This window comes from Nyctereutes procyonoides, unplaced genomic scaffold (assembly GCF_905146905.1).
Source record: "Nyctereutes procyonoides isolate TBG_1078 unplaced genomic scaffold, NYPRO_anot_genome, whole genome shotgun sequence".
Taxonomy (NCBI): domain Eukaryota; kingdom Metazoa; phylum Chordata; class Mammalia; order Carnivora; family Canidae; genus Nyctereutes; species Nyctereutes procyonoides.
In genome coordinates, this window is record NW_026575136.1 from 15,406,219 (window position 1) to 15,433,443 (window position 27,225).

Consider the following 27,225-nt stretch of genomic DNA (forward strand, 5'->3'; position numbering starts at 1 on the left):
TCAGTGCCTGTGATTTTGCCATGGAAACCCACATTGGTCAGGCCACATCTGTGTTCAGTTTTAGGTTTCATGCTAAAGTATGGACAATGACATACTAAAAAATTTGGATACCATGTCACATGAGAAGTAAATTGAGGATCCCAAGGATGGAAAGAACTCATATTTATAAGATGCAGGGCTTTAAATAAATGGAGTGGCTCCATGGTGAAAGAAGAAGTGGAATTTTAGCATTGCTTGAGATTATCATTCTGAAGCCTGTGAGTACAAGGTATAGGGAAGCAAAGTTCTGCCCTGCTGTTGGAAGGTGGCTTCTCTGGCAGTTGGACTTGTTCAACAGTGGGATGGACTTCTCAAGTAATGAGCTTTCCTGTCTCTTTTTTTTCTTTTTTAAGATTTTAAGTAATCTCTACATCCAACATGAAGCTTGAACTCACAACTCCAAGATCAAGAGCTACATGCTCTACTGACTGAGCCAGGTGGGTGCCTCAAGATTCCATGTCTTTACAGTTATTTAAGCCAGCATACAAGCAAAGTCATATGGTTATCTGCTAACTCGAATACTCCACTTTTCCATTGAGTATGTAATAACAGCAAGGAAGGAATATTTTTTTATGGCAGATAAACATGATTGTGAACTCCGTTTAGAGAATTTAATTTTCCAGGAGTTGTCTCTGGTGGACACCTAGCAAGGAGACATTGCCTATTTACGTTGATACTATAATCACATAGATGATGAATGATATGAACGGCAGTACTTCATCAGAAATATTATCCCAAAGAATTAAACTTTCGGATGCCAGCTACATTAAACACATCTTGGTGCAAGCCAGCCACAACAACTGCAGAGGGTACAGATTCTTCCAACGCGTTCACCGTCAAATGACACTATTCTTGAGATTGACGTGTGTATTTCAGAGATTTCCTTTCACCCAACAGGCATATGGCTACGGCACAGTTGGAAATTGATTAGCTTTTTTTTCTGACTGTTGTTGGCCTTTGGAATCAGTGAGACCAATGTGTTTGCAGTTTCTGATGGAGCATAGAGAATGTGAGTTGTGGGTGGGCCATGGAATCAAAGACTTAAGCTTCAACTGTAGCAAGTCTTGACAATGGCGGCTCTCTTGAGTGATAAATGAGGTGTGCCCTCTACCCCAAGAACCGAGCCAGGCTCTCCTTACCCAAGCAAGCTTTCCACTTTCCTGATTTCTCTCGTTATCAGTGAAGAAAAAAAAATCACATCTCTCAGCCACTTTGGAAGCAGGTTTATTTTAGGGTCAGATCAAGAATAAATATCCTGTAGAGCTTCTCTTCCCAGAAAAATGTGTTCTCTGCTCTCAGGAAGGTTGTAATTTGATTGGAGATACAGAAAGATAAATACAAGTGAAGAGATATGCAGCATTACAGTGTACCCAGCAAGGACAATTATCAATATTTGTCAGTGGTAATTCTGTGTAGTTCCATGCTATACTGTGTTTTATCCTGTTAGACCTTGGGCCTCCGCTATAGATATCCGTACTCAGATAAATAAGTCTGACAAAAGATGTCTGCAATTTTAAGTCATGGAATTTCCAGGTAATACTTAAAAAATGAGCATGAATAGCTGTGAAAAGAACATAAGTACATATAATGTGGACTTTCCAATTTCTGCCCTTAGATGTACTGGCTGTTTAAATTTATTTACAAAGATAGCTTGGGTCAAGAAATTCTATAGTAGCATTACTCAAAAGGTAAAAAGTACACTGGGCGGTAGGGCAGTTGGACTCCTTCTCATACAAGGCCTCTCAGAAGTGGAAACTGAGTAAAAAGAGAAAGACTGGCACGGGCTGCTTTTTCATAATACAAGTGAGAGGGGATATGAAAGTGTCCATTCCTGGCCCCAGTGAGAATTTCTGGTATTTTTTGTCCCATCTTCTCTCTCCACTGAATTTAGTCCCTTTTCCCCAAGAGGAAGTGGCAGATGAATGGGAGATGAATATAGCAACCCCACCAAATTTTGCATTAAGAATTTCCTTTCAGGGGTGCCTGGGTGGGTCAGTCAGTGAAGTGTCCAACTCTTGGTTTTGGCTCAGGACATGATCTCAGGGTCCTGGGATTGAACCCCACGTTGAGTTCTGTGCTCAGTGGGGAGTCTGCTTGAGGGTTTCTCTCCCTCTCCCTCTGTCTCCACACCCCCTGCCAAATAAATAAATAAATAATCAATCAATCAATATTAAAAAATTAAAAAAATATTTGCCTTTCAGAAGAAGAAGTTTTGCACCAAATATCTGGACGTTGAACGTGCTTTGTAGTTACTGGCTTATGGGGAGGGGGTGTGGAGATAGCACATGTTTAAGGTTATGGGTCCCAAGCAGCCCCCTGTGAAAGGAGCTCAATTGCTCATCAAGGTGATGGTGGCCTCAGGGAGTTATTTGCTAAAAATGTGCCTCTGCATATAAGTTACCATTGTTTTGTCACTTTAGTGTCCACGGCCTGCCAGCATCTCCAGGGATGAATTCCAGTAGGGGAGGGATAGTGGGCTTGAGCTGAGGGCATACATCTTTCCTTAAATTCTAAGTGCTTCTTTTTGCACTTTATGTTGGGGGCTGTTCCATGGCTCCAAGCACACCCCACAGGCAGGACAGCCAACATCACCATGGCCCTGAGCCCGACTGGCATTGCCTCATCTGCCGGGAGATTAGAACATCACCGCTCTGGGCCTCTCCACATGAGTTCTCGCCACGTGAGTTCTCGCATTGGTCCGTCATGCATGTTATCTGATGGGTTGCCTGGATGGTATCATCACTACCTCATCCGGGTCAGGTGTTATCACTGGAGTGAAGGCCACACTGACAGAATGGAGAAGGGCCTGTTTGATGAGAAATGATGAGCTGCATGTTGCTCAGTACAGGCGTCTCCCGGCATGATGTCAGCTGCGTATTGTTGTCCCACGTGGGGTTTGCCCCCGGTCAATGAGAGCAGGGTGATGGCGGAGCCAGGCATGCCTGGTCCCATTCCTGTCAGCAGCTGGCTTTGATGCAGTTGGCACATGTTGACATGCAGTGGTTTCATGGGTAAGAGGAGCATGAACTTGGATTGTCATCCACAGAGGAGGTGGATGGGCAAGGATGTATATTTGGAATACAGGGTGAGCAGAGGTGCTAAGAGCAAAGAGCTGGCTTTTAGAATTTGCCACAGTTGTGTTGCCTTGTACATGGACGTTGCTGTTGGGGCCGGTGAGGTGCGTGCTGTGCTAGCTTACGTAGGCCCTCTCAGCATCACTTGTGCTATTCATGTAGCTTGTAGTGGAACCTTTCTTGTTTTTTCTGCATGTGAGTCACAATTTTACTTTCATATATTTGTGTCAGTACAGTGTCCTAGCGACCTTATCAAGCAGAGTCTTTTGCAGTCCGAATAAACCCTATAGTGTGGACCTTCGGAATATGCCAGTAAATTTGCAGGTAGCGGGGAGCTGACACGTTGGAGATCCAGGCATGATCTGGAGCAGCTGTTGGGGATACCACGGAGCCCGCGTGGCCTCGCCATCTGATCATGAAACGTTGCTCCGGTCGGGTACAGCCCCATGGCCTTCGGATCCCGGTTCCCTTGCCTCGGGTATGCGTCCACGTGTCTCAGCTGGACCATAGCAGACATAGAGACACGTCTTGGAAGACAAACTGAGTAAAACAAGTAGAAAATTCAAAAGGTGAAAGTAGCAGAAAGCAGCTTTGATAGATCTAACAATATGGAAACCAACTTAATAGAAATGAAAAGGGGAAGGCGAAGATGATAAACATCATAAATTATTCTTGAGTGAGATTTAGTATTTATTCGTGTTAAAGGCCAGAAGGTTCCTTCCAACTTCCATTATGAAAATTACACGAGGAATCTGCAGATCACTGGATGTGGGCTTGTTGACTGCATGCCTTCCGAGAAGGGCTTAATTGGAAAACTACAATTTTTTCCTTTCTTTGCTTGAGATATGAGGACCCAACTCATTTTTTGGGAAAAACTAATCATGTTTCTAACAAGTTCTATGTGCTGTTATCACAAAAACGTCAACTGGCAGAAAGGCTTGAGAAATAAGAATGGAGAATGGGGGTGGATGGGCAGGCTGTGAGTCGCTTCTTTTAATGAAAATCTTTAGGATTGACTGCACCAAAGGAAAATGATAGTAGAAATTAAAATGCAGATTTCTCAAGTGTGCTTGTGTGGTTTAATTATTCCACACCAAAAAGAGTCTTTGTCTAAACAGAACAAAACCTGCTACGCATCATGTCAGAGGGGCTAGGAGTCAGCTCTGAGAACAGTTTTGCATTTTTAACTACCATGTTGTCTTTGTGTTAGTGTTGGCTTGTGACCTAGGCTTTTAGGAAGTATTTTGACAGCTGACAATGATAATAGTAGTTCTCATTTCCACAATAAAATATGTAGTGTCAGGAGCAGTACTATAATAAAAATATTATATTATTATAATATAAATATAAATATAATAAATAATATATGAAAGTAAAATTGTGACTTACATGCAGAAATAAATATTATAATATAATAAATAAATATAATATTTAATAATATATATTATTAAAAATAAATATTGGTTGGAGTCTCATAGATACCTTAAGTCTTTATAATTATAATTCTCATTTTAAAAAATGTGCAACAATTAATTGCCAGATTAAAAGCATTAGAGTACTCCTTTAGGTGGAATCGTAATATGATTTGACACTTTCCTTTTTGCGATGCCTGTCAGTATTAAAATTCTCTAAATAATTCCGTGTACCGTGCAGGTTTTTTGCTGACTCTTTTAGACCTGATCCTTTTATCAGAAATGAGTGAAGGTGAGTTTTTTTTTTATAAATTTTAGAGGATTGTTTTCAAATAAATATTCCAAAGAATAACAAAGAATGAGTTTTAACATACATTAAATAAAAATATTTTACAATAATTTCTGTGGCATGATACTATTTTTTTGTTAAAAAAATATACACACATATTTAGTCTATAGGATATATACCAAGATACTAACATCAGTTTGTTCTGGTGATGGGGTTGTAAGTGTTACTTTTTAAAATTACTTACCTATATTTTCCATTCTTTCCCACCATGAACATTATTCCGTTTTTTTTTTTTTTTAAGAAATATTCTTTAATGAGACGTATTATTTGGGTTTTTTGTGTGTAGGGTCACATGTTATACAAATAGCAAGTCGATTTAAAAATCCTTGGGGGGAAAAAATAAAAAATAAGAAATAAAAATAAAAATCCTCGGGGGAAGAACTTTGTTCTCCTTTTCCTGCTTAACTAAAGCCAGTGATACTTCGAAAAGAATTATGCCTGGAGGAGTCTGTCAGTAGTTCCTTCCTGTAGAAGGAAAGGAAGGGAGCAGGTAAGCCTGGAGGCAGGTATTATGCAGCTCTGCATTTGATAGAGCACCTGTTGTGTTTGGAGTGTGTGATGTGCTCTGAGGGAGTAGATGCAGGGCATATAGGGCAGTGTCCTTGCACATCCGCATCCGCATCCACAGCTTATGGTCTGACTGGAGATCCAGGATGTACCCTCAGAGCAGTTAGTGAAGGAAACGGTGTGTGGTGTCTGGTACAGGTAATTAGAAAAACTGCTCATCTTTGTGGTCTAGTCCTGGGCCTTGGGATAATTAGGGCCCAGGAATATTGCCTCCTGAAGGGTAGAAGACAGAGGGGCCGGTTCAGAGTATGGGCTCTGGATTGGCTGATTTGCATATCAAAGGCTTGCTCCCAGACGCGTCATTTACTATCTCCAGGAATTTTCTAGATCTGGGAGAGGCATCCTCCTTCTGGTCAGTGAGGCCCCTCCCAAGATTTCAGTCTCATAAGATCCAGAAAATAAAAAAAAAAAAAAACATGATTGATAACCATCTTGGGCTTCAGTTTCGTGTTTGCTGATTTACAGTATTTCAATCGTATTTTGAGTGTTCTTCTGTGCCCTCTAAGTGTTTAATTCTAACAATCTTATGAATGAGTTACTCACTGTTAAAAACAAGAGAAAAGCTGCTCGTGATGTGGTGTGGATGTGGATGTGGAGCACGTAGGAGAAAGATGAACGTAGATAGGAGTCATGGAGGAAACTCTAGTATGGTTTTGTGAACTTCGTCTCCCTGGAAGACAGGTGTCTGTCTGTCTGTCTTTGGAAAGATCTCCTGCGTGGTAGCCCTGCTGGTACTCCAGCGTCAGGCCATTGCTCTCCACCATGAGTGTTGGCTCTAGGTGTTGCTAAAATAGAAAAATCTCTTAACTAAATGGGGTGCTGTCTTCTCCTACATGGAAAACTTAGTTTCCCTCACATGTATTTCTCTCACACGTCTTCATTAACGCCATGGAACGGAAGCTGGGCCGCGGGAAATGAGACAGATAATTCTAGCACAAAGTCAGGCTGCTTTTACTTCTGTGGTCCCTGTTACAGAAATACTAATTTTCAATATTCGTGGTACTCTCTACCACTCTGTAGAGAGTGATGGAATTCTTAAAACCTTCTCCACTTTTTTATAATATAAATTTATTTTTTATTGGTGCTCAATTTGCCAACATATAGAATAACACCCAGGGCTCATCCTTTTTTTTCTTTTGCTCATAAGAAAGATTCCGCAGTGTTGCTCCGAAGACAGCCTGTGCATATGAACACTCTCCACTGGCCGTTTCCTTTTCTGATAATACCCCGTTTGTAGCTAGACATGGGGAAATGTCATAAGAATAAATTCATTTGATTCTGAAATATACTTCCTGTGAAAACCCATTTAGATTGAAGTCCTTTCATTCAAAGGGCTGCCTGTCTCAGGTAACAAAGATTCCCTGGCTGGGTTTTATGATTTTTTTTTTTTTTTGACCAGAAGGATTTACTGGTTATTTGAAATTCAGAGTAGGTATCTGCTCCTATAAGTTCTGAACTCACAGTGAATTGGGTGTTTATCTCCAAGTTGATGAATGTTCTGCAAGAGACCCTGGTTACTTTTAAATTAAAGGAGAGAATAACCCGCAGCGTAGTGTCTTTCTTACACTGTCTCCCTAAAGATAGTTAATGGAACCATTCACAGGTCCTTCTATGGAAAAAGCAGGCTTGTTGGATGTTCAGCTAAAATTAAATATTTGATTTTTGAAGATTGGTATTTCTTTATTCCTGGATTGACCATTTTACAGAAAAAGCTCTTAGAGATCAGGGTCTGTAATATATGTATTTGATATTGTGATCTTCAACATGAGAAAAAATAATTATGAGGGTTGTTTGATCTTTAACATCTGAATTCTGTCTTTGGTTTAATCTCTCCTTAAAAAAAATAAAACAACAACAAAACAAAACCTTTATAGCTCCTTGCTTCAAGTAGCAAGAATACCCGAGATTCAAGTCCCATTTTTTTTAATTTAAATTTATTTTTTATTGGTGTTCAATTTGCCAACATATAGAATGACACCCAGTGCTCATCACATCAAGTGCCCCCCTCAGTGCCCGTCACCCAGTCACCCCCACTCAAGTCCCATTTTTAAGGCAAAATTGGTGAATCCTGGTGTTGACTCCTCTGTAAGTTGCTTCTCTGGGAGTCTGGGTCATGACCGGTCCTTATGGTAGATGTCTGAGAGAACCACTGGTCCTTCTAGGGTGTGTCCCCGAGGTCACTGTTGACAACAGATCTCTGAATGAGATGCAACAGGGGTTAACCCACACACAATTACTGTTTTTATAAAATCATTCAGAAGTGGAGAACATTTCTTGGCTGTCTGATGGATGAATCCCTCTTCAGCAGCCTTGACATGTGGTGGTTCAACCTTTCTCCAACAGCTGCAGCGATAGGGAGCCTCCTGCCTCGTAAACTAGCTCACTGCAGTTTCACATGGCTCTAAATTATTTAAATTTATTTCCTGTCAATGAGTAGAAGCCACATTTTTTCGCTCGGAGGTCCTAGTTGTGATCATGAGAACCATGCACCGTAACCCTACGCGCCGTCCACAGGAAAGTCCTTTGGCCATGTGGAGGAATGCATTATGACCCGTTCCAGCCCCAGTGAATTACAACCTGTGATAGAACTTGGAATCTTAGTTTTAAGTAAACTCCCCATATGGTTTTGATCCATGCAGGGTCTGAGAATCACTGTGTGGGCAGGAGAGACCAGTGGCCTGTGACAGCATGAGAAGGCTGGGCATCAGGTGGTGTGGACAGCTGGCGGGAGGCAGTGGGTCAGGCAGAGGAGTGCACGCGAAGCTCAAGGAGGACTCCCTCAGACACACAGGGACTAACAGGCTGGGAGGGCTTGAAAGGGGTCTCGGGTCAGAGTTGGGCGGGCCATTCCTTGGGACGGGAAGGAGCCCGGGGGGTTGAGGAGGCAGCAGGCCCAGTGTGGCTGATTGTGGGACTTGGGTAGAGGGCAGGTGTATAGCTGGACAGGTCGGACTCTAGAGGACTCTCACTCACACTCACGGATTCCGGGTCACACCATAGGTATCGGGGCACCGGTCAGCTCCCACCCAGGAGAGCCCTGAAGAGAGGGGTTTCATAGAAGCATAGCCATGGCGGTGGCAGTGGGGACAGAGGGGACAGCGTGGGGCTGTTGGCACATGGGTGGCCACGAGCGTGTGGGTCAGAAGCATGATGGTTTGAGGATGACTGCACCTTCTAAGTCACGGAGCATAAAAAGAGAAGAAACAGCTTTGGGAAGAAAGATTTGTTTTCGATGCCTTAAAATTGGGTATATCTGGGTGATATGCAAGTGAGAGTATCTAGGGAGTGGATCTGGAGCTCAGGAAAAGTTTTCTGAGCCCAAGTTGCCGTTCATAGGTGGTTGTGCGAATGAGCTTCCAGTGGGAAGAGATGAGGGGCCTGACACTGGGACTTGGGGTCACCAACACCTAGGGGATGGGTGGAGGAGGAAGAAGCAACAAAAGAAAGAGAGATGTAGGGAATAAAGGGGAAAGGAGAAGAAATGAGTGGGAAATATCAGAAAGGGAGATGGAACATGAGAGACTCCTAATCTGGGAAATGAACTAGGGGTGGTGGAAGGGGAGTAGGCGGGGGGTGGGGGTGACTGGGTGACGGGCACTGAGGGGGGCACTTGACGGGATGAGCACTGGGTGTTATGCTGTATGTTGGCAAATTAAACACCAATAAAATATAAATTTATAAAAATTAAAAAAAAGAGAGAGAGAGGAGAGCCAGACGCATAAGAGAGGACCAGGAGGGGGTGAGGACCTGACGTCTGGCGCGCAGTGGAGTGGGAGGCTGCATGTGGCAGTTCTGGCCACGGGGTGGCTGTTGCCCCAGCCTGGGCGCCCCTCGGCTGTGGCCCCTCCGTGTTTAAGGAGCTGTAGTTACTAACTGCCCAGTTTGCATCAGAATTTAACTTTATAAATTCTATCTAAATTGAGCAAATATTAAAAACATAGGTATAAAGCAGTTTTTTTTTTTATAAAACAGCTATGATTTTTTTTTCCACCTGTCATCCCTCTGTGCTCTCTCCGTCCCATCCATCTGTCCACGTAGATGTGTGCCAGGTGCTCTTCTAGATGCTTCTATGGCACTTTCCTGATTTACTCCATTTATATGATTTCTGTAGCCACTTTCTCTTAGGTGGTTTGGGGCCGGCTTGCTTAGGAGCACCTTCAGTTTTGGAAGGTCCTCCTGGCCAAGGACCTGTTTGAACCTTCTGGAAAATATTGATAAGCGGTTTAGTGCGTGTTCTTTACAAATCTCTTCTTTCATACCTTTTGGGGTGGAAAGGGGGTCTGCTAGGGTTCTGGTTCAATCTCTCCCTTTACCCGTGAGGAAACGTGAGACTAGAGAAGCTGTGCAAGGTCGTGGGGGGGCGATGGTGGTGATGGGGGCCCAGGCCTTAGGGAAGTGAATCATCTCCAAGCTCCTCACCAGCCAAGCACAATCTCTTATGTGTCTGTCCAGTTTTCTTTATTTAACTTACTTATTTCCTTTTCCCTTTAAAAACTTGAATTTGTTCGTTTAGCAAAGCGCTAGGACTTTCTTTTATGGTTGTTTTTCTGTCCCACTTATGTTTTCATCCTTTCTGATTGGAGGAAGTGGAGGACAAAGTGTTTGGCTTTTCTTTGTTTTGTGATATTTCTTGTTTGCTGTTTGTTATCTGGTGTTGGATGTACCTGTGTAGCTCCTGGGTGGACAGGGTCTCACGGAGCATCTCCTGAGGACAGGAGAGGTCCTCACCCCTGCCCCAGGGCCTTATTCCTTTGTGCTGGTGGTGTCTGGGGGTGTCTGGGGGTGCTGCAGCCCTGGCCCTGCTTCTCCGGAGGAGCCAAGTGGGTCCGGCCCAGAGAGGCTGGCCTTCCCCTGGGAGGAGCTCCTGGAAGTCAGAGTTTGTCACGGTTTTACTTCGCAGCCTTCAGCAAAGCCTTTGGCCTTAGCTGACCCCAGTCTTACCTGTGTGTGAAGGAGGAATGGGTCAAGTTACTTGACTGTGGGGGACGGAGCAGCCTTATAACGGATGGGATGCACTATTACAGCATGAGGACATAGATGCACTCCTCGGTCTTTCGTTTGAAATGCCAGTTGAAATACGTATCAGGATTCAAAAGCAACCATGGGGTCTTGTCTAGGATGAACCGTCTGACGCCCGGAGTCCCATGACTCGGGGGGCCCGTGGCGGGGAGCCGGAGGTAGCTGCCCACACTAATCGCGGGGGGCAGGGGTGCGAAGGTGCACAGCTTCCTACCCTGCGCCTCTCTCGGGGGCGCCTCACTCAGGTGGCAGGTAGGCAGGTGGCCCGGAGTGCCGCGAACAGAGGGGGCCTGGGGAGGGCATTCAGGCTCAGTGGGGTCAGGGTGAGGCTCGGACGTGCCCTCAGCTCTGCTGTCCTGTTGCTGGCTGGTGGTGCACCAAGTGGCTTCATAGCCACGTGCCCTCTTCCATAATCCCCTGCTGCTTTTCATGTGAAATACTTCGATTTCTGGAAGCTGGGAGGCTGATACAGGGAGGAGGGCGTAGGGTCTCCAAGGGCAGATCTACTGCAGCAGAGGCCTTGTTTCCAGACTCTGGCAAGTTTACAAGTCGGATCAAAGACAATGGGCTTTCACCCGTGCCGTGGATTTGTAGTGGCAACAAGCGGGGCAGCTCCGGGTCCTTCGTGTCTGTCTGGATTGTGATATCGCCCGTGTCCATAGACAGGAACAGAGAGGACATCCCCCGTGGGTGCGGACAGGCTGGAAAGGGGGGCTTGCCCACATGAGAAGATGAGGCTGACTTGCTGGCTCAGAACTTCTCCAGCTCCAAGGGCAAGGACATGGAGCCCTGCCATCCTACCCTTCAAAAGCAGGCCCACTCCGCCTCCGGCCAGCGGCTCATGCAGGTGAGCAGCCTGTGCTGCTCATCAACGGATGAGTCTCTGTGATGTGGCTCGCGGGGGAGAGAATGCTCTGGTGCTCGAGGTGCGTGGATCGCACTGCATTGTCTCCAGGAGCCTACCAGGCACTGGGTTGCCGTTGTCCTTGCTGTTTCTTTCCCACTATGGCTTTGTCATAATTGCTGCTGTTTCTTTTATTTATTGAAACTTCACTAGCAGAGCTGGTCATCTGTTGGATTTTCGCAGGAATCTGTCCGGTTGAGGTGAACCTCGTACGTGTGGCTTCCGCCCCTCGGCGCCATGTGCTCGTTCATCGTTGCTGGCGGATGTGTTCTGTCTCCGTGTCTGTTCTGCACCCATCTCTGTCATGCGTCCTCCTGCATGGGCTCCGCGTGTGTAATATGTGACGCAGAACATACAACAGATAGCGTGTGTAACTACATAACTTGAATACAATTTCCATATGTCACGAAGACGCGTTTGCCTGTTACTTGTAATGGCCCTTGTCAGCGCTGAACCCTTCTCTCGGGAGCCTTTGGCCTTCGTTGCCACCTGTTCCGTTCTCTGGTCACCCCGCTGTTGGTGTTGGGACTTTCTGTCCAGGCGGTGTGGCAGGCCAGTGCAGAGGGAGGAAACGTCTTATGCCCTGAGTGATTTTGCCAGAGGAAGCTGTCAGCTGTGTGTGTCCAGCCGTGAACTAGACACCAAGAGGAACGGGAGGGCCAACGCCAGCTGTGGGACGACGTGTGTTAGCCAGATGCCGATGCTGGGCTCGCGTCAACAGGGCGCATGTGAGCTGAGGATCAACGGCTGCTCACCATTCTTCTAAGGGTATTTTGTTTTCTTCCGTTCAGTTAAGTATCTGTGGAGCACTTACGTCGGGAGCCCTGTGTTGGGAGCCAGAGTGTTACGCATTTACTGCCCACAGGAAGCCACTCAGCCTGGTAGTGACCGAAAAGCGAAAAATATGCTGGGATAACAGGTGCTTGAAGAAGGGCTGCGTGTGGCAGGAGGCCCCAGAGGCGAGAGTCGCAGGTGGGTGTGTGTTGCGTGGGGGGGACGCCGCTAGGGCGCTCCAGGCGCGGGCTGGCCACGGCATCCGCTGGGCTTGTCGGGACGGCTGCAGCGTGGGGCTCGCACAGGAGCTGGGGGGGCGATGGGCGCGGGAGGAGGAGGCGCAGCTGGACTGCAGCGGCCATGGGAGCCACCGAGCCTGAGCTGCACCCTGCAGCAGCGGGAGCCACCAGAGCACGCCCAGAGGGAAGGCAGCTCCACGGGACTGGCATTTTCCAGAGCTGCACCTGTGCCCGCAGACCTTCAATAAATGCTCGGACTTACCCCCTGCAAATATGGAGAGTGAGCTTCATGTCTTGTAGATAAATCTCCGGTCCTCGAGTGTCTTGTTCTCAGAGGACATGCTTCTCCTAAGTACCGAGGGGACTCCCAGAGCTGGAGGGCCTCTCCTCGCATGTCTCCTGCCTCGTATTTAAACCAGGGGTGATGGAATCTTGTCTCACATTAAGATCTTTCATCCATTTTGAGTTCATCAAAATCCTTGAGGAGAACACAGGCAACACCCTTTTTGAACTCAGCCACAGCAACTTCTTGCAAGTTACATCCATGAAGACAAGAGAAACAAAAGCAAAAATGAACTATTGGGACTTCATCAAAATTAAAAGCTTCTGCACAGTAAAAGAAACAGTCTACAAAACTACAAGACACCCTACAGATCGGAGAAGATATTTGCAAATGACACATCAGATAAAGGGCTAGTTTCCAAGATCTATAAAGAACTTATCAAACTCAACAGCAAAGAAACAAACAATCCAATCATGAAAGGGGCAAAAGACATGAACAGGAATCTCACAGAGGAAGACCTAGACATGGCCAACAAGCACATGAGAAAATGCTCTGCATCACTGGCCATCAGGGAAATACAAATCAAAACCACAATGAGATCCCACCTCACACCAGTGAGAATGGGGAACATTAACAAGACAGGAAACAACCAATGTTGAGAGGATGTGGAGAAAGGGGAACCCTCTTACACTGTTGGTGGGAATGTGACCTGGGGCAGCCACTCTGGAAACTGTGTGGGGGTTCCTCAAAGAGTTAAAAATACATCTGCCCTATGACCCAGCAATTGCACTGCTGGGGATTTACCCCAAAGATACAGATGCAGTGAAACGCCGGGACACCTGTACCCCGGTGTTTATCGCAGCAATGTCCACAGTAGCCACACTGTGGAAGGAGCCTCGGTGCCCATCGACATATGATGGATACAGAAACTGTGGTCTATGTATACAATGAGATATTCCTCAGCCATTAGGAACGACAAATACCCACCATTTGCTTCGACGTGGATGGAACTGGAGGGTATTATGCTGGGTGAAGTAAGTCAGTCGGAGAAGGACAAACATTATATGGTCTCATTCATTTGGGGAATATAAAAAATAGTGAAAGGGAATAAAGGGGAAAGGAGAGAAAATGAGTGGGAAATATCAGAAAGAGAAACAGAACATGAGAGACTCCTAACTCTGGTAAATGAACTAGGGGCGGTGGAAGGGGAGGTGAGCGGGGGGTGGGGGTGACTGGGTGATGGGCACTGAGGGGGGCACTTGATGGGATGAGCACTGGGTGTTACTCTATATGTTGGCAAATTGAACAGCAATAAAAAATAAATTTATTAAAAAAATCAGGGGTGACTGTGAAGATCGCCCCTTTCAGCCCAGCTTTGCCGCCAAGCCGTGCTGCCTACCCGGGAGCAGGGCTCACTCAGGCTTGGAACAGTGGGGAGCTTCCGTGGGGCTGTTGAGGTCTTGTCCCTGGAATATGTCCATTAGGACAGAGTAGTTAGCACGTGGACAGTTCTAGTACTCAGCCAACATCCTTCCAATCACACTCCTGATAATAAGGGGCCTTTCACACGGGAGCTGTGGCGAAGATCTGTGTTAGTGGCACAGTATTTCTCCATAAGAAGTGAATTTTATATCCCGACCACAATTCGCAGAAAGAAGTAAGCGCTGCATTGTGACCCAGCATGCACCTACCAGTACCTACACATCAATGTCTGTGCAGACATTGCCCGGGGCAATGCCCACTCTTACTTTCTGAGATGTGCTCTTTCCTTCTCTGTTGAAAAAACATATACCGGTTGTGATCCATGACATGAACTTCACAGCCCACTAACGGGTCACAACCCAGTTTGAAAAACACTGTCCTGTAGGAACCTACAGTCCTTGGTGATGGGCTTGTGGCCCCTGCTCATGTTCCAGCGGGCACAGAGAGGAAAAGGCAAAGGGCGTACATGGAGAACTACGATACGCGTCACGGAGAGTCAGGGCTGGGGTTGAACACTGTCTTCCATGAGCCAGTTTCACTGCTTTTACTTACTAGAGTTGGCTGTGTTGACGGTCCTTCATGATTCCCCTCATGAGAGTGCTCTTTGTAGGGCACTTTACGTGGAGCCTACTTGGTTTAGTATTTGCACCACCCGTACACAGCAAGTTTAATTATTCCTACTACTAAAAACGCAAAAGATGATGCCCTTTCCATTTCCTATACTGCCAGAGTAGCTGAGAGACCCCACTTGGAATGATCCAGGGAGTGGCCATTCTCTGTGACATCAAGCCTTGCTTTGTTTTTATTTATTTATTTATTTATTTATTTATTTATTTATTTATTTATTTATTTAATTGTTTATTTATTTATTTATTTATTTTTTAAATAATAAATTTATTTTTTATTGATGTTCAATTTGCCAACATACAGAATAACACCCAGTGCTCATCCATCAAGTGCCCCCCTCAGTGCCCGTCACCCAGTCACCCCCACCCCCCACCCTCCTCCCCTTCCACCACCCCTAGTTTGTTTCCCAGAGTTAGGAGTCTTCCATGTTCTGTCTCCCTTTCTGATATTTCCTACCCATTTCTTCTCCTTTCCCCTCTATTCCCTTTCACTATTATTTATATTCCCTAAATGAATGAGACCATATAATGTTTGTCCTTCTCCGATTGACTTATTTCACTCAGCTTGCTTTGTTTTTAGATGTGGGTGGTGTCTCCTTCATGGTTTTTTGATCTTTCTACCTTTTCTCACCAGATTATGCTAATGAGATTTTCAGACTGGGCTAGTGGCTCTGAGAACGTGTTGCTGGCTTGATGAACCAGGTTCTGGCAGTGAGGGGTAGAGACGGCTGCAGAGAAGGCTCCCCCCCCCCCCCCCCAGGATTTAGCTGGTTGTGGAAGTCGTTCCCTATATTCCTCTTCATTTGATGCTCTATGAGAACAGTCTATGGAGAAACTGAGATTGAGGACACAGGTGTGTGAAGAGGATGAGGTCTCCTGTGCTCTAAGATTGGGGCTGTCCCCAGAGGCTTGACCTTCCATACCCTACTGCTGGATCCCCAGCCACAACTTTTTTATTTTTATAAATTTATTTTTTATTGGAGTTCAATTTGCCAACATCTAGCATAACACCCAGTGCTCATCCCGCAAGTGCCTCCCTCAGTGCCTGTCACTCAGTCACCCCCACCCCCACCCACCTCCCCTTCCACCACCCCTAGTTTGTTTCCCAGAGTTAGGAGTCTCTCATGTTCTGTCTCCCTTCCTGATATTTCCCACTCATTTTCTCTCCTTTCCCTTTTATTCCCTTTCACTATTTTTTATATTCCCCAAGCCACAATTTTATGTCGTCTCTGCTGTGTTGCTGTGGCCTGTCATGATCTCCCAGATAAAACACTGTGAGTAATGACGGGGGCACCTTCTACTAGGTAAACTGAGTCTGCGAGAACTCCGATTCAAGGAGCTGCTCAATCAGGGAATAAACCTTTTTACTAATGCATATGTTTTTATTTGAGGGAAGATCCATTACAGGATTCCCTAAAGCATCAGGAACTTCATTATGTTTAAAAGAACATGAGATTTAGCTCAGTTTTATATTCCGTTCTATGCCCAGCTCTGAATAACTAACTTCTCATGATATCTGAGCCATAATTTCTGTGTATATGGCACAGTGAATTGGACTGGATGACAATATCTAAAAGCTTTTCCTGTTTCCGAATTCCACAGTTCTGCGCGAGTGTAAGAAATTAGCTTAGGGGCAGCCCTGGGTGACTCAGCGGTTTAGCACCGCCTTCGGCCCGTGGCCTGATCCTGGAGACCCCAGATCAAGTCCCATGTCGGGCTCCCTGCATGGAGCCTGCTTCTCCCTCTGTGTCTCTGCCTCTTTCTTTCTCTCTCTCTCTCTCTAATAAATACATAAATAAATCTTAAAAAAAAAAGAAATTAGCTTAGTTCACCATACAGTTCATCATACTTTTGAATTTAGTAGATACTTCCATGTGCAATATCCAGGGACACTATTGGGTGAGGTCAGGCCTAGCCCCCAGGAAGTCCTAATGCACTTGGCCTTTGTGGGGTAGACCTGAAGATTGTCCTCCCTACCACAGCCACACTGGTGGTGAACACAAAAGATGGCAGTGTCTTTTCTTCCTGTTTAGCTGTATTTTTGTGTGTCCTTTGAGAAGAGGGGGAAGGATTTGTTTGTCTGCAGTATCTTTTGCTGATCATTAAGCTAAATTCTGAGAGAAAGTGCCAATTAAGAAGTCTTGCCCTTGGGACTATTAGCATGTAGTGAAGTAAACAGGATAAATGCAAGACGGCACAAGGCGAGATGCAGAGAACACAAACGGCTCACAACAAATAATTATTGTACGTTAAGGGAAACGTTGGAGCATTTGGTGCTGTGAGTCCAGGGCATTCCTGGGGGGTGACTGGAAAACTGATACGAGGCACATCCTGGAGCCTAAAATTTTCCTCCTTCCCCACCCGAAGCTACGGAGAGGACGCTGATGAAGCCATTCCCTTCACAATGATGAATTTATAGTCTAGTTCAGTGGTTGCTGGATTGTGGGTCACAGGCCATCCCCTGGCTAGCACTTGTTTGTACAGATAAAGTTTTATTGGAACACGTTACATTTACTCGTTTATGTGTTCGTGGCTGCTGCTTTCATGCTATAATGACAGACGCGAGGAATAGGGGCGGAGGCCGTACGTCTTACAAAGCCATGCACCGTCTGGCCTTGTAGTGTAGGTTTGCTGGCCCACTCCAGTTGCTTTTTCATGTAAACTTCAAAGTGAACAGATACAAGTGCACGATAAACATCGGCCGCCGATTCTTGGGCGAGGGTCTCACAGACTAGCAGACCTCAGTGGAGCTGGGTGTAAGCACGACTCTGCGTTTATTCCCAATTAATCTTAACTTTTTTTTTTTTTTAATGGAGCACTTAACAGCTCACACTGCTTTGGCATCCTCTGCTGCAGCCCTTTAGTTTGCTACTTTTTGTGTGTGTTTGTTATCGTTTAAGCCAATGCAGAAATCCCTCATTTTGACTTTATTTTCTCATCACAGCAGTTGTAGCACTCTGGCTTCGTGTGCTTTGGGAACCTAAAAAGCAACTGAGTCTCAAACGAACTCGTGGCTTTTTTTAAAGTTTGTGTGTGACATTATATACGCATGTATAAATAAATACACATATATTTTTGCCTCGTTGGAATGAAAATGTATCCCAGACTGTATGTGCGAAGTTGTCTTTGGCTGCCTGCAGGACGTACAGGACGGTGCAAATGCTGAGCTCTCTTGGTTGCCTGTGTGTGCTGACTAATCAGATAATTGATTTTTCCCATTTACATTTTTTGAATCAGGAAATTGTTTTTCGGGCAGCCCAGGTGGCTCAGCGGTTTAGCGCCGCCTTCAGCCCAGGGCGTGACCCTGGGTCCCGGGATCGAGTTCCGCGTCCGGCTCCCTGCACGGAGCCTGCTTCTCCCTCTGCCTGTGTCTCTGCCCTCTCTGTGTGTCTTTCATGAATGAATAAATAATTTTTTTTTAAAAAAAGGAAATTGTTTTTCAAGTAACTTGTAACATAATTCAATGATTTACAAATTCTTTGTTCATATTTTAGTTTCCAAGGATTAGTGTATGTTATGCTTTTTGAAGAACGAAATACAAAATGTATCTAATGAAACAAACTGAAATAGCTCCCTTTTTATACATAGGCAAAAATAGAGATTTCTTAAAATAGAAATTCAGTGACTCGCTTTTGAATAACACACTGGAATTTTATGTGGTGTAAGATTATTTTGTAGTTCAGTCTAGATATCGCCATTACTTTTGTATTGCTCTGCTCTGCATGCTTTTAGATGAAATGTGGAAACTGCTCTTACACTGTACATTGTTTGACTAGGAATTTTATTTTATTTTATTATTTTTTAAGGATTTTATTTGTCCATGAGAGACACACAGAGAGGCAGAGACGCAGGCGGAAGGAGAGGTAGGTTCCCCATGGGGAGCCTGATGCAGGACTCGATCCCAGGACCCCAGATTGTGCCCTGAGGCAAAGGCAGGTGCCCAACCACTGAGCCCCCCAGGTGCCCCTGGACTAGGAATTGTAAGGCTGGCTGAGTTATTATTTCCTTATAATTGTAGAGTTTTTCAAAATGATCTTTTATTTCTTTTAAAATGCCATGCAGAGTTTTAGTCTCCTTTGATCATACATCTCCGTTTATAAGTATTCTAAGCATTTCATACACTTTCCACCACTAGCTTGATCCTCAATTATGTAGAATTTGCTTTAGACCTTTGTAGAGAAATCAGATTTGGAAAGACAATCATGGTTCCCCTGATGATTATACATAAATTTTGACTGCTACCTTTGTATCAGATCACAAATCAGATCACAAATCCTTTGTGCTGGATTGTCCCTGGAGGCAGGGGAAATGGCGTGGAGGGATGGTAATATAAATATAAATATAAATATAAATATAAATATAAATATAAAGCATGACTTGATTCCTCTTCAGCCCCTAACACCATCCTGTTTGCACTTTGGGAAGCTCTGGTCTAGATTATTGGTCTCCCAGGGGATCCCTGGGTGAAGTAGTGGTTTGGCGCCTGCCTTCGGCCCAGGGCGTGATCCTGGAGACCCGGGATCGAGTCCCACGTCAGGCTCCCTGCATGGAGCCTGCTTCTCCCTCTACCTGGGTCTCTGCCTCTCTTTCTCTCCCTCTCTATGTCTATCATAAATAAATCTTAAAAAAAAAAAAAAACTCCTTAGATTATTGGTCTCCCAGAATGGCCAAGCCACAGAATCCCCTTTAGGAGCTGATTAAGAACTAGAGAGTCCTGGTCCCAGCCTCTGAGATACTGACTCACTGGCTCTGGGGTTGAGCCTGCTGCCCGGCCAGATGTGGGAACCGCGGGTCTGAAGCGTAGCAGCTCTGGTGGATGAAGGGATGCTCATCCTAGGAGGTGAGCCTCTTACTAAGTGGGTGTCTGGAGGCTCGCAGCCGCTGCTGGTGCCACAGCCTCGCTCGCTGTGAGCCTCCCTCTCCCTGAGATTCCACCCGCATGGACGTTGCTCTCCGGCCTGCGGGCGGGCGGGCGGTGGCCCGTGTGCTGGCGCCCTTTGTATCTCCAGCTGATGGAATGGGGATCTGCAGGCCTCTAGCTACCAGCCTCCAGTCCCTCCTCATCCAGTTCCCATGGCAACAGATTGCAGGAAGACTGGGCATGGTGCTATCTTTACCCTGTTTTTGGCGATCTGAGGTCTGTTTCCATGGGAACCGGAAGGGAAAGGATGGTAGTTGAGTAGCTAGATGGCTTTTAAATTTCAATGGCAGCCTCACCCTCCCTATAAAGCCCCCCTTTGCCCAAGTTTACCTGGAGGCCAGGCCCCTGTGGCTCTGAATGTAGCCTGACTCCTCGGAGGGGGGAGGGAGGTGGAGAAAGAGGGGAAAAGATGGAGCTCTTAAAATACCCTTGCAATGCCAATCATTTCCTTTTTTTGCCAAGAAGCCATTTTTAGGTGTTGGTATACGTTATTTAAACGTCCTCTTCAGCTATTATTTCTTGTATGGTTTCACTGAACATAATAATGTGTTTTTATTTAAAGGAAGTGATGAGTCATTTCAACAAGAGCGATTTCTCTGATGCGGGGAATCCTTACAGTTAGTGGGTGGGCAGGGAATATCGACTGGCTGTGCACGTGGGGACAGGGATGAGGGTCTAGCGAGGTGAAGGGGGGCCAGGCGGACAGGGGCAGGGCGGGTTCTCCGGGACAGATAGGGAAACGGCCTGGGGTCAGGAAGACGTGGAATGTACCGAGGCTGGCCTATTTAGGTATTTGAATATGAGAATATTGATTTCTAACGAAATAGGCCCTAGATTCTACTCCTCTGAATGTTCAGCCAACAGTGGGGTTGAGTGGGTCCCATTGAGGTGCTCTGTTTTTCTCACTCCCCCCCCCCTTTTTTTTTAACTTTCTTACAGCCTGGTCAACTGACCTCACCTTTAATACATTTCCCAAGGGTTAGACAACCCTTTCCCAAGGGCACTATCACCCCTGCCTTTCTTCCTTGCTTTCCATTACTGCCTTAACCCTTTTTTTTTTTTTTGAAGGCCAGTTAGATTTTCTGGTGCCATGCACATGGATTTCATCTATTTCCTCACTTAGTCAACACTGCTGCCTTATGGTTCAGTTAATGCCCCATTAACAGGTGAGTAGACTGAGGCTTACAGAGGTTGTATGACCTGCTCGTGGTGCGTGGCAGGCTGCTCAGCACAACTGTGCTTCTAAGCCCAGGCCGTTTGGCCACAAAGCCATGCTTACCTCTTGGAGCGCCGCCCTGCAGGCTGAGCGGCCGTGTCAGTGCCAAGGGGTATTGCAGAGCTCCCGACTGCACTAGTTCGTTTAGGGGGAGCCTCTCTCAGTACCCGCCCCCCTCACCCTCCATCATCTCTGTCATTTCTTCCATCCAGTCAGCCTGGGTAAACAGACAGCTCCATGCTTTTTTTTTTCCTCATTTTATTTATTTATTTATTTTATTTATTTATTTTTTTTTTATAAATTTATTTTTTATTGGTGTTCAGTTTGCCAACATATAGAATAACATGCTTTTTGGCGTTACTCTTGTGTATTTACATATGTATATTTTCTTTTTTAAATTTGTATATTATTTTATTGGAGTTCAGTTTGCCAACATACAGCATAACACCCAGTGCTCATCCCGTGAAGGGCCCCCCTCAGTCCCCGTCACCCAGTCACCCCCACCCCCTGCCCTCCTCCCCTTCCACCACCCCTAGTTCGTTTCCCAGAGTTAGGAGTCTTCATGTTCTGTCTCCCTTTCTGATATTTCCCACTCATTTTCTCTCCTTTCCCCTTTATTCCCTTTCACTATTTTTTATATTCCCCAAATGAATGAGACCATATAATGTTTGTCCTTCTCTGACTGACTTACTTCACTCAGCATGATACCCTCCAGTTCCATCCACATCGAAGCAAATGGTGGGTATTTGTCGTTTCTAATGGCTGAGGAATATCCCATTGTATCCATAGATCCCATCTTCTCTATCCATCATCTGTTGATGGACACTGAGGCTCCTTCCACAGTGTGGCTATTGTGGACATTGCTGCTAGAAACATCGGGGTGCAGGTGTCCCGGCGTTTCACTGCATCTGTATCTTTGGGGTAAATCCCCAACAGTACAATTGCTGGGTCATAGGGCAGGTCTATTTTTAACTCTTTGAGGAACCTCCACACAGTTTTCCAGAGTGGCTGCACCAGTTCACATTCCCACCAACAGTGTAAGAGTGTTCCCTTTTCTCCTCATCCTCTCCAACATTTGTGGTTTCCTGCCTTGTTAATGTTCCCCATTCTCACTGGTGTGACGTGGGATCTCATGGTGGTTCTGATTTGTATTTCCCTGATGGCAAGTGATGCGGAGCATTTTCTCATGTGCATGTTGGCCATGTGTGTGTCTCTTTTGATGAAATGTCTGTTCATGCCTTTCGCCCATTTCATGATTGGATTGTTTGTTTCTTGGGTGTTGAGTCTAATGAGTTCTTTATAGATCTTGGATACCAGCCCTTATCTGATGCATCAACAAAACTAAAAGACAACCTACAGAATGGGAGACGATATCTGGATATGTATATTTCCTATTTCAAATGCATTTGTCAATATGTTTAGTTTTTAAGGCAAAATGGGCAAAATTTAGTTTTGATGATTGCATCCTTCCTCTCGTATATTTGGGGAACAATGACTTAGAGAAGAGTATTTTGGTGAAAAGCAGCGACAGCTTGCTTTCCTGAGTGGAACAAAATTTAATCTCCACTCTTGCTGTGTGAAGGAACTGACTGACTTACTAGGCCCTGGGAAGGTGGGGAGTAGGGCGAACATTGTCCACCGTGGTAAGGTCTCTTCATGTCCTTATGGTCCTGCCCCCTGTGCCTCCCTCATGTCCTCCAGGGCTTCTATCTGAAGAACCTTCCTGAAGGCTCCCAGTGCAGAGCAGAGGTTGGAATGAATCCGTCCTTACCTGTTGATTCCAGAAAGTAAGGGAGTAAATAAGGGCGAGATTTTGAGAAGGAAAATGGAAAAACTGCAAGAAGATGCCATGTTAGATGCAGAGAAAGTTGCCCGTCCGTCTGATGAAGTCCGTGGTGCACTTACATCATGAAAGGCTTCCCAGGCACTGTGTGACCTTGGCGAGCAATGGGGAAATGAGCAGTGATTTCAGGTTTTGAATTTTCTGGTTAAAATCCCATCTTGCTGCTACAGTCCTGCAGCTTTCTCTGGTGGCACCCCAGGAGTTCTTTCGTGCAGATGTGATGGGGACTTGCGAGACCGACTGACTCTGCACCAAGGATAGGGGGTGGGCTGAGTAGACTGTTGGGAATGAGAGTTTCTGGAGCCGCCAGTGATGCTTCTGAAAGTCAGCAAACTCAGCAGGCTTGCAAACATGAGGCTTCAGGTGCTGGAGGGACTGTCCCAGTCACACCGGGCTGGTGGAGGGGCCCATTCTGCATTGTAGGAGGGCACGTTGTGTTGTTCCTCCTGCCCCCAGGGCTGCTTGTGGGCCACGCAGTACCTGTCTGTAGGGACCCCCCCGCACCACCACCACTCGGTTGCTTTACTGTGTTAAGAGCACATGCGTAGGCCTCTGTTACCAAGGCAGCGGAGACTGGCCTAATGAACACTTTCTGCTCGGCTGGAGGCCTCCAGGACACACAGGGGACCGGGTTACGGTCCCGTTAGTTAGATACCAGGCAGCCCTTCCCCCGAAGTCTCCCCTTCAACAGCTGCTCCTCAGGACAGATGTACTTTCATGGCTCTGCCTCCCGCAGCCGCCCAGGAAGACGTGAAGCCCTCAGTGCTCCCTACTAGGTGTGGAGCCAGCCCTGCTCGTTGGGCGGCTCGGCTTGGGGCTGTCTCGGAGGCGGCGGTCAGCGTTGGGTGGACCATCCCAGCGAGGGCCCATCCCGCTCTCAGCTGCAGGTGGGCGGTGGCATCAACTTGGTGGGGGGGTGCGCAGACGGTGCCATCTCGCCCCGTGTCCCTCAGATGGCTGCTGAGACGTCCATCTCCTTGGGTTTCTGTGATAAGGTTGTTCCACCGGTGCTGCCTGGGCTAAACGAGCTCCGCTTCCAGAATTTGCAGTGTCTCAAGTGGCAGTTTCTCCCGGTTGGACTCTAAGTCATTCTTGAAAGATCGGGCTAGAGACAGTCCTTTCACTCTCCTATGAGAAGGTGTGCTTTTCCTAGGGTAGTCAGGGCATCTGAGGTCTTCCTCGATGCTGTGTGGCACACAGCACGTATCATTTCCTTTTCTGGTTCCCTTACATGGTAGAGACACTACCACGTGAAAAGGAAGTTGTAAGTTCTGAGAAGATACGGGATGGGCCTGTGTCTGTCTGCTGTGCAGACCGTGGGGAGGAACGGTTTTCTCTTTTCCGGACTCCTAAATCTTGTTGTAATGGACGTATTTGGGCGGTAAGGAGCCTTTCTGCCGAGGCACAAGTCTCTAGACAATTGTGCGTGTGTGTGTCCCAACTTCGGGGGGCGTATCCCCAAAATTGCACCTACACTAAATTGAGCAGTAGTCCCTGCTGGCTACTGGTCAGAGCCTTACAAACCCCAGGTGTTGGGCACATTCCCGTCACATGCTCACTGTTACATCTCTTGTCTCTCATGTCTGTCCCGGATAACATTGATTTTTCTTGGAAATATCTAAGAAAAATATTGTTGGAGTATCTCTATCCAACACCGCCCACCTCAAACTGGACATCGAGTGGTAAAAAATCATAAAACAGAGGGGTGCCTGGTTGGCTCAGTCAGTAGAGCATGGACTCTTGACCTTGGGGTCATAAGTTTGAGGCCCATGTTGGGTGTGGACATGACGTAAGGAAGACGAAATCTTTAAAAAATTGTAAAACAGAAAGTTACTTTTTTCCTAAAGGGGTATATATATTTTTTTTCTCAGAAAATGAATATGAGCAAACAAGACAAAACTACAGTCATGAAAATTTAGACGTTCCCTGCGTGTTTTGATTAAAGATGCAAATGTGGAATGGGTCTGGAGCTTTGTAAGCAGGGGAGCTTCAGGAAACCTTTGCTGGTGCAAATGACTAAAATTATATAGATTGTTCATCTCCCTAGGAGTATCGGCTGGGTTATTGTCGATCAATTTTTATTGGCTTTTAAAGGGTTGGGGTTTCTGTTCCCACACCTCCCATTACGTAGAAGAGTGCCGGATTTATCCCACTGTTGGGAGGGGTCATTGGGATGTCCTCTCTGTGCCCCGTCATTCTCGGGGCTTCTGGGAGTTTGAGAAATGGGTGGAAAGGGCTTAGAAAGTCAGCACCTTACAAAGGGAGTGAACCAAACAGGGAACGGGAAGGAAGAAAGTCGGATCGGAAGATTGGCCCCTGTTGGTCGTTTTCTGGCAAAGAGTGTAGAACCTGGTAAAGTTTATTTATCACGGTCTGTTGCTGCGTCTTGAATTTGATATTTCAATTAGAAACATGAAAAATTTGATGATCAAGAGGCTCTTTTTCCTTTTAAAATCCATTTTTTGTCATTTTTTTCCTTCTTGTCTTCTACCGCATTTCATACCAAATATCTCACCCACACATTTTGTCTAATTTTGTATCCTTTTTCCTGATCCTTTCTGTCGTTAATTTTAGCTGATACAAAACGATTTTAAGCTTAGATTTTTATCTATCAAGAACGTTAAAAAATCAACTGAGGAACCATGAGATAAAATGCTATTTTTGCCTAATTAGGTCAGGTGAAAACTAGAAAAAAGTGGGTGGGTGGGGAATGTTCTTTATTTTTACTTAAAAAAAAATTTTTTTTAAGATTTTATTTATATGAGAGAGAGAGAGAGAGAGAGCGCACAAGTGAGAGAGGAAGCATGAGCGGGGGAGGAGGAGCGGGCTCCCTGTTAAGCGGGAAGCCTGACTCAGGATCGCGTCCCAGGACCTGGGGCTCAGGACCCGAGCAGAAGGCAGATGCGTAACCGCCTGGGCCGCCCAGGCGCCCCTGGAATATTCTCTGAAGACATAATTTATCAATCTGCTGAGGTGAGTTGTTATCCTTGTAGCAGCTGCTATCTCTTTACCATTCACTAGAGACCAGTGTTTTGTGTCTGTTTCCTCATTAAATATACAGTATTTCCAGGAGGTGGCCTCCCTCACTGCTTCTGTTTTATAGACGAGGAAACTGAGGCTCCAAGGGGCTAAGTGACTGTTAAAATCATGCGGAGCCGAAAACGAGGTGCACCCAAGGTCGTCCAGCTCAGAGCCTGCCCTTTGGGCCCCTGGACTGTTTGTGTACAAAGCTCTCACTCGAGTGTGCTTTAAATGTTTGCACTGTCCAGGCCTCGGACTCCCAGGTGGAGCGTCCCCGCTGAGGGCCCTCCAGGGTCTGGGGCTGGGGCCAGCAGCCTCGTCGGGCACCACGGCCTCGGGACATCATGCAGCTGATGCAGCGCAACGAGGAGGCGGTCAGGCTGGAGCTCGGTGTGACTCAGTGCTGCGCGACCAGCATTTACTGGGCACCTGCTGTATTCTAGGCCCCGTGGAGGCCCACGCTGAGGATACAAAGATCAGCAAAAGGTTTCCATTAGCAAGCACCTCCATACACCCTATAGGCAGTTTGGGGACAGGAGCCCAGTTTGCTTTGCTCACTCCTATCTCCCCGTCCCCTTGCTAGAGTCCTCATCCCACAAAGAGCTATTGAAATGCTGAATGGGACGATGCAGCTCATGCAGAGCTCTGTAGGCCAGAGAACGGGGTGGTCACTGGCAAGGCCTCCTGTTTCCGTCAGCTGGGGAATAGTCGGGGCCCAGGAAGGTGGAAAGCACCTCCGCGCCCCTTGGTCTCCGTCGGCAATTGGTACCAGTGTGTGCTGTACCTCTGAGCTCTGCCTTGCTCGTCGCGGTCCCTTGTGATGCATCCCTTCTCCTCCCTGAGCCTCGGTCTCCTCTGTCAAATGAAGGAGTCTCATGGCTTCCTGTGTCCCTAATTACGATGAGGAGATAGTTATAAACGTACAGATTCACCAGGGACTGTTATCCTACTAACTTACTTGGGGGGAAACTTCCTGCACCTTGATTTGGGCCTCAGACCGTAGATCCTTCGGGATTTATCAAGTGTCGTATGTGCCAAAGCGACGCTTTACAGGATGTTCTAATAGAATTGCTGCTTTTGCCTTTTGCAGCTCGTGCGTATATTTGAAATGAGGGTTTTAGATTTTGTACTTGCTTGCAAAAACGATGACCTGACTCTCTGGAGCCCATCAAGCTACCAGGGCTCAGATGGCTTTATAGCTCTTGCAAGACAACCTCAAATTGTCTTGTGCCCCTGCATCATAGAAATTAGAAGTAGTGCAAGGGATCAGTCCCACCCCAGGTCAGCCTCTCCTGTTCTGGGCAGCTCGTTTCTCTGACGTGCTCTCAGATTTGGGTTCATGTGCGGATTTTCTGTACTTGGTCATTATATTCTTTTCACGCACACTGTCTTGTCTCCCTTGACCAGAGACGCGGCCACAGGGGAAGACCCAAGATCAGAAGGGACCTGGGGGTTT

General features: G+C 46.3%; 1 protein-coding gene across 17 annotated transcripts in view; it reads left to right on the forward strand.

Annotated features, from left to right (window-relative positions):
- LOC129495446 (low-density lipoprotein receptor class A domain-containing protein 4-like) overlaps positions 1-27,225 on the forward strand; it is a 387,589-nt gene that overhangs the window by 123,516 nt on the left and 236,848 nt on the right. For 5 of the 17 annotated variants that reach the window (XM_055302951.1, XM_055302953.1, XM_055302947.1 and 2 more), the window contains one exon: positions 393-476. The exons of 7 other annotated variants lie outside the window; for them this stretch is intronic. The gene's annotated coding sequence lies outside the window, so the exon portion shown is untranslated. Of the gene's footprint in view, positions 1-392; positions 477-12,155; positions 12,337-20,757; positions 20,856-27,225 lie in introns of all 17 variants that reach the window. 5 more of the 17 variants (XM_055302950.1, XM_055302962.1, XM_055302956.1 and 2 more) reach the window with 3 other exon arrangements.